Consider the following 7,851-nt stretch of genomic DNA (forward strand, 5'->3'; position numbering starts at 1 on the left):
TAGAAGCCTCTTGGAAGCCCAGATAACATTTCAAAAATCCTTCTGGCTGAAAGGATGGGTTCTTATATAGAATCAAAAAGGAAGCTGGATGCAGGAACAATGACATCAAGACCGAGGCCGAGGAAAGACCTACTGGTTGAGTAGATCGGCCTTGGCTCAGAGACAGAACAGTTTCGGCCAAATAATAGCATCAGTGATTGTAATGCTAACAGCTACCCGGTACTAAGTGTGGGCCGACCACCTTGTTAGAAGCTTCATCTGAGTCATCTCATTTAGGCCAGAGGAATGCCAATGGAGGCGTTCTTAGCTCAGGTAGGCAGATGACGAAACAAGGCTGAGGTCCCCCAACTCCTGAAGGGCAGAGCCGAGATGCTGTTTGAGCCATCGGTGGGGCCGTGGGGCCTGTGGGCGGCATGGTGCTTGAGGGGGACATGGATGGGGGGAGCCCCGGGCCTGGAACCAGGACCTCCAGGGCCAAATCCCAGCTCTATCTCTCCCTAAAGCCTCAAACCCAAGCCCAGTTCTGGCTCTTGAAAAATGTCCACAGTCACCCCTGCTCTCCCAGCTTCACTGGGTGGCTGCGAGGCTTGAGCGGACAGAGAAGGAAGCAGAAACACCAGAGGTCCTGCTCTGCCCGCTGCTGATGCAGGGAGGACCCACTCTACTGTCATTGATTCATTTAAAGGGCAAAGTCTCAGGAGAGAGTATAAGAGACAGGTCCTCTCAACTCCATACAGAGCAACAAACCCGGAGGGCCAGCTCTGTGCCTGGCAGATGCTGGAAGGTTCCCAATGATTGATTGTCACGCGAAGGGACAGGGGAAAGACATGAAAGAGGAAGGCCAGCACTCCTACCCTGCCGCACAAGAAGCAGTGGGAATGAACAAGATATTGGAGACGTCCTTTTCCATGAACTTCAAAACCTGGGAGATGACTGGATCAATAGACTGTCATTTTGAAAGCAACTAAAGGACAGGAAGGTGATGATAATCAGCGGGGTGCCTGGGTTTGTCAGATACAAATTTTATAACACTGGAACAATTGCTTTCCATCCCAAGATAACTGGCTTTGGCTGGGGGCCAACAAAAAGTAGATTTAGGGTAATATTGAGGTTCAACGAAGAAATCACGCTCACTTGAGCTTTCTCTGAATCCTAACTCGGGGAAGCGGCAGCAAACGCCCTAGTTCTTCTAAATGAGCAGGAGGGGGGGAAGAGGAATGAGAAACTGCAGTTTGCTCATCTTGAGACCGTGGCTGAGATCGCTTCCTCTCCACCTAAGGTGAAATTCTTCCACTGAGGCAGGGTTGACCTGGGGCTAGCCAAGTTGTAGAGGAAGAATGTTTATTGATTGCGTTCATGCATTTTACAAGGAAAGAGATGCCCAGGATTGCTCTGAATCTGTTTTATGGTGTAACTGTTTCTTAGAGCAAAGTATTTTATTTTTAAGCATCAGCTGTGCAGAGCCTGGTGGTCCTCAGCTGCCTCAGGCAAGTATTTTGTTTTCCGAACTAGAAACCAAGAACATTTAAGGCGGGTGTGCAACCTCCTCCTCTGCGAGTTCCCTCCCGCCCACCACCCTAGCCCAACCCCGATCCGGGGTGAGACCATGAGGAACACTCTGGGTCTGGGGTGACGGCCCTTTCCCCCAGCCTCCAGGTCCCAGCTGTAGCATGGCCTCGGGGCCGCTGCGGGGCTGTGCGGGGTTGATTGTTTAATCTGGTGATGTCTGTCTGATATACAAGCAGGAGGATCTGTCAGTTGGGGTTTATCTTGCCTCACCAATAAATGCAATAAAGCCTCTGCGTGTCATGGTTTGTAGCTCGCGAGGCTGATAAAACGTCGACAAGCCTGTAGGATCTGATCTGCCCATATGGTACTTTCATGATTATTTATGGTTTAGGTGTGAGTCTCGTCACTCACTCCTCCAGCCAACATTTATTGAGCACCTACCATGTGCCAGGCACTGTGCTAGAAGCTGCTGATACAAAAATAATCGAAAGACAGCCCCAGCTGAGTTTTTTTGGTTTTTTGTTTTTTTGTTTTTTGATACCCTCTAGCTCTTCAAAGTCTGGAGAGAGTGGAAGGGACGACTGACACAGACGCACATGGTTGTGGTTCAGCGTGATGAACACAAGGATAGAAGGATGTCACAGGAGACAGGGAGAACTTGTGAGGGTTTCTAGAAGAGGCTCTTTGGAAGAGGAAGGAGATCGCTTATCTGGGTCTTAGAGGGCTCAGTAAGTGCTTCCCAGACAGTCTAGATTGGAAAGCCATTGGAAGCTGAATGACTGGGACAGAGAGTTGGGGGGCCCTTGAGATAAATCAGGGTGCTGTTGCTGGAAGAAAGGGAACTGGATGCCAGGCAGGCAGAAAGATAGCAGAGTTGCCTCTAGAATTCCAAACATGACCTAGGTGCCTTGAACTGGAAATCTGGGTTAGTCCTGACCTCCACAGCATGTGGGGATCCACCATAATCACATGCTGCAGGATCAGCCTTGCTCCCCAGCTGCAGGGTAGGGCCCTTGAGAAGCAGCTGTCAACAAAGACTTGCCTGTGAAGGGGTGGGTCCCTTGAAATCCACTCTCCTTTTTCCTTCCTTAGGCTCTCCCTATCTGCCCCAAAACAGCAAGCACTTACTACCTTTCCACCAGGGGGGGGTCCCCCTCACTGTCTCGATGTCCGCCAGCTGTGGCTGGAGGCCCAGCCAGGTCTACTTCCTGATTAGTCCTTGAACCTCATGAGCTGCTCCGGCCAACAGGCCATACAGGGCTGCATGCCGATTCCCCTCACATATAGCAAAAATGTCCCCCAGTATAGGGGAGTTGCTGCTGTAGGGAGATTAGGACACATACTGTCACAAATTGAAGTGACAGGAAGCTACTTAGCCCTCAGCTGGAAATGGTCCCTAACAGACGATTAGGGTAGTCGGGGTTTTCACACTTCATGACTCCAGGCAGACTGGGAGGGGAAGGAAGCTGGGATGGGAGCAGAAACAAGCCCTGGGCAGGGAGACCTCCGGGAGTAGGGCCAAGGTCAGATCCAATGTCACGGATGGCCCCGTTTTTTTGGTACCGCTTCCACTGGCTCCTTGGCCAAGGGGGAGAGGCTGCAGCCAAGGAGAAAGAGCACCAGAGCAGGGATGGGGAAACTGGAATCTGGGCCCAGCTCTGCTTTGAATTGGCTGAGTCACTCGGGACAAGTGGCTTTCTGTGTCTGTTCCCTCATCTGTGAAATGAGGGGTGGCCCACCCATGAAGAGTGTTGTGAAGGTCACAGGATATGAGGTGCTCTGAACTTCATCTGCTTCCTCATTTGTACATGGGAGGATTTGGCTCTGTCTCTAGGCCCTTTACAGTACTAACAACCAATAGTTACTTTGAAAAATGAAAACCTTCAATGCAAATACTTCGTGTTGTTTCTGTTGATGTTATTATTCCAAGTGGTAAATGAAAGATCTCACTGAGGTACTAAATAAAGTGCTATGCTCCACTGGCCAGTTCTTAGCCAAAGCGAGCAGAGCAGCTCTAAGCTTATGACTGACCGGATGCTTCTCTGGGGAGCAGTATCATGGCGGCCTGCTTGCAGAGGAGACTTTCACTACAAGAGGAATCTTAAAGGAAATTACCAGCATCTCGACCTGAAAAGTTGTTCAAACTTACTTAATAGCAAAAAGGATATTTCTGGTAAGGAGTGGGTATAAAGGTAAAAGAACTAATCTGACTTTGGCTAGATCAAAAAAAAATCTTCTAAGCGGGGACCCATGCAGGGTTACAGAGAGAAGCATAAGATCCCTCACTGTGATGCTGGGGAAGCAGGACATCTGAGCACAAAGCATATAATAAAGGTAAGTTAGATGAGAATATATGGAGAGTGGCCAAGATCCACAGAGCATTCCTTGGTTAGTTGGTGAATGAATGGCAGAGAGTGGTCTGTGAGGGTGGGAACAGGTGCTGTGGGAGCCACGTGCATGATGCTTGAGGTTTAAGAGCTCAAGGGGAACGGCCAAGATGGCAGCTGCCTCGCTGGGTCCCACAGAAGCAGAGGTCCAGGGACCAAAGGGAAGGGGATGTGGCATGGGCTTTATTAAATCCAGAGTAGTCATTTCCTTCTGTATTGACACCCTCTTGTACCTTCTGCTTCCCCAGATTCACTTTGGGGCTTGGTGGATTTTGAGGTCTCCTACAGGAAGGTTCTCAAGAAAGAGGCCTCTGGCTTAGGAAACTGTGTATGTCAGCTATGGGGAAATCACTTGTTTATACCTTACAGGCTTTCTCCGGGGGCAGTTAGGAAGCAAGAATGGGTGGGAAGTACCATGGGAAAAAAAAACTGAACTCGGGGGCCAGCTGGCCCCACATTTGGATCTCCTACAAATCACTCAAACTCTCAGGGTCTCAGTTTTCTTATTTGTAAAATGGGGTTGATTCTCACAGCTTTTTGTGAGTCTGAGTCAAAAGGAAATATTCAATGTGGAAGAGCTTTGTCAACTCTAAAGTTATTATCGAAAACTGAACGATGCTGTCTGGTGTGGCTCTCTGCTTTCTAGTTCTTTGAGCGCCATTTCCTCATGTGTAAAACGCAGATCATAACAGCACCTGCTGTTCAAGGTCATCCTGAGGAGGAACCCAGGCGATGTGTGTGAAGTGTTTAATTTAGGGCCCGCTCACAGGCCATGTGGAATCCATGTTTGTTCCTCTTCTTCTGGTAGTTCAAAGCTTGGTCATGAGGAAAGTTTGAAGCTGGCAAAAGACTCCATTATAAACACCCTGGTGACTGTCACCTCTGGAGAGGATCTAAGGACTAAACCAGCCTTAGGTCACCTGTCCAGTCCAACAATTCACAAGCAGATAGATATCTTCAAAGAGATAGGCCTTTAGCAAACTGTAGCTCAGAGAGCAGCCTACCTTGATCTTTTCTGCCTCCTTTCTGGGCCTCTGATCTGGGCAAGCAAGAAGCAGCTGACAAATGGAGTGAGGTCAGCAGAGAGGACCCTCAGGAACTTGCCTCCCACAAGCAGTTCTTACCACCCATGCAAACCAAGATGGCCCCTCTATGGCCAAGTGAGCAGCCGCATTGCTGAGGACCAGAAGTGAGGCCGAGCAGTCCTGCCTGCCCGAGCTCCATGGTGACCAGGGTAATTGACTGCTATGTGCTCTGGGCCAAGCAGGCCATGAATCCTGATTTGTTAGGTCTGCTCATCACAAAATAGTGCCCTGCCCTGTCTTGGGAAAGCTCAAATTGTCTAGCATTAAAGCTTGATTTATCTCTCTTGGGCACTTGCTTGGAGTCTTTGAGGCTTTCTCTGCTTTGTGATGGATATTCCTGGTCCTACTTGCTTCTCCATCACTCAACTGTGTGGGCAGCATTTGGTGTTCTACCCGCAGGCCTTTCTCTTCTCCCCTTGTGGTCCCTGGGCAACACCACCCACTGCCTTGGCTTTCACCATCACATCGTGCTGATGTTGTTGGAATTTCCATCTTGATCCCCACCTCTCTTCTGAACTACATGCCTATATCTCCAGCTGCCTCCTAGACAGGTTCATTTGCATGGCCCATGTGACTTTGAACCCCAAACATTCCAGACCTAACTCACGGCTTCTCCTACATTTTGGGCTCCATCTGGGAACCGGATCATATGCTTCCTGGGGTGGCACTTGGTCCAAGTCTGTGGGATGACTTGGATGACTAGAGCTCAGTGTGTGGGCAGGACATATATTCCTGGAGGCTCCATTTTTATGGAAGGTAGGCAAAATACTGTAGAATAGAATGCAAAATCTGTATTAAAAATTAAGGCAGAACTTAAGATTTTAAACAAAATGTGTCTGCAGGAGTTGCCTCAGACTGTGCCCCCAGTTCTCAGTGGGGGACAAATTTGTTCTTCCCATAAAGGACTTGAGTTACTTTGGGTTAGAGCGTAAATATGCAGTCACTGCAGGAAAGAGAATGAAGAACTCCCAGCCAGCAGGTGTCGGTTGTAATTGACTGAGTGTGTGAGCGGGAGCTGGTCAGCAGAGGATCCCTAGAAAAAGGAGTGTGTTCCTGTGCACTAACCAGGGAAGGGGCAGTCATGCCAGTAGACCTCCAGACCTACTGACAATGGTATGTCTAATGGCCAAGCCAACTGGGAGTGTTCCAGAACCATTGGCAAGAGCATGTAATAGCAAGTTGTAGGCTGTGGGGGAAATTTTTATTTTTCTTTCTACTATTTGCTCCTCCCACTTTCATTCATAGTGCTCATTAACATTTGTGATTCACCCTCCCTTATTCTAAGACCAGATGTTTCGGGCACGGTCCTACCTTCCGCTTAGGGGTGGAGCACAGGGTGAACCTAAGGTGCACATTTCATTCCTCCTGATTACAGTGTGAAATTAAGATTTTATTTATTTATTTGATAGACAGAGATCACAATAGGCAGAGAGGCAGGGAGAGAGAGGAGGAAACAGGCTCCCCGCTGAGCAGAGAGCCCGATGCGGGGCTCGATCCCAGGACCCTGAGATCATGACCTGAGCCGAAGGCAGAGGCTTTAACCCACTGAGCCACCCAGGCGCCCCTACAGTGTGAAATCTTAAGACTTTTGCGGGTCTACTAGAAAAGAGTCTGTGTCCTCAACTAGTTTTGGAGTTGTGAACGTGAGGCTGGAGCGGCTGGACCTACTTTGTCACCATGCAGTGAGACTCTGTCTGAAAATGGCATCAACCAAGAGGAGACAGAGACAAGAGAGGGAGAGAGAGAGAAACTGAATCCCTTGGAGCTCTCGCGTGAAGTCGTGCCTGGTGTCAGCTCCACTTCTGGCTTTCTCAGTTGTATGAACCAGTCGATCCCCCTTGTGCTCGAGCCAGCAGGTTGGGTTTTCTGCCACTTAGAACCAGGAGAATTCTAATGGCCTCTTGTTCTTCAGGCCATGTAAGCCTGATGGCAACTGCGTATTTGTTTCTTCTCAATTTTTCCTGATTTCGTGTCCTTATTTCATTCATTATCATGATTCATTTCATTATATTATTATTATTATTATTATTTTTGGTCACTGTGGATTTTCCAAGTGGTTCTTGCCAGGGTGAGTGAATGCACTGATTACATATGTGTGTGTATATATATATATATATATTTTTTTTTTCCATCCAAATAGCAGGGTTGTTTTTTTTTAATTATAAGGAAGTAAATGGGTTTTCTAATTTTATAATTTGGTCACTGTAAGCCCAGTTCCTTAAAGAAGGTGCAAATTGGGTTTCTGTCTTCAAAAGATGGAGGGTCAGATTCTAGATTGTGGAAAACGGGCCAGAGGAGTAAGTGTAGACTCTAGGCCTTTTCCCTGGAAGGACAACGTAATATCAATGTGGAGATGTGTGAGCATCGAAAACCTTTTACCTCCTTGTCCTTCAAGAACCACCTGAAATGTCTCCTCCTCCCCTTTTCCCATTCATTCAGTGATGACTTACCAGGTACTGGGTATGCATAGTGGAGAAAACTGACAAAAAACACCTGCTTTTATTGAGCTTGTATTCTAGCGAGGGCAGGAGGACAATAAACAAGGTAAGTATGTAACCTAGATAGTAGCGCACAAGTGGGGAAAGAGAGATGTTTCAGACAGGGTGATCGGAGCAGCAACTCTTCACCAGAGATCCAAGGAGAGTGAGGGAAGGATCCGAATGGTCATCAGGGAAGGGCACCCAGTTGAGGGAACGGCCAGTGCCAAGGCCTGATGCCGTGGCTGACCTGGCAGTTTGGGCGGGTGGGTGGGACCAGGAGATGGAGTTGGAGAGAAGGAGCCAGGGTGTGCCGGCACGCAGCGGTCAGGGTGAGGGGGTGGGAGGCGGGAGGACTTGAGGGCTTTGAACAGACAGTGACAGGATTTAACT

Source organism: Meles meles, chromosome 6 (genome assembly GCF_922984935.1).
Source record: "Meles meles chromosome 6, mMelMel3.1 paternal haplotype, whole genome shotgun sequence".
Taxonomy (NCBI): Eukaryota; Metazoa; Chordata; class Mammalia; order Carnivora; family Mustelidae; genus Meles; species Meles meles.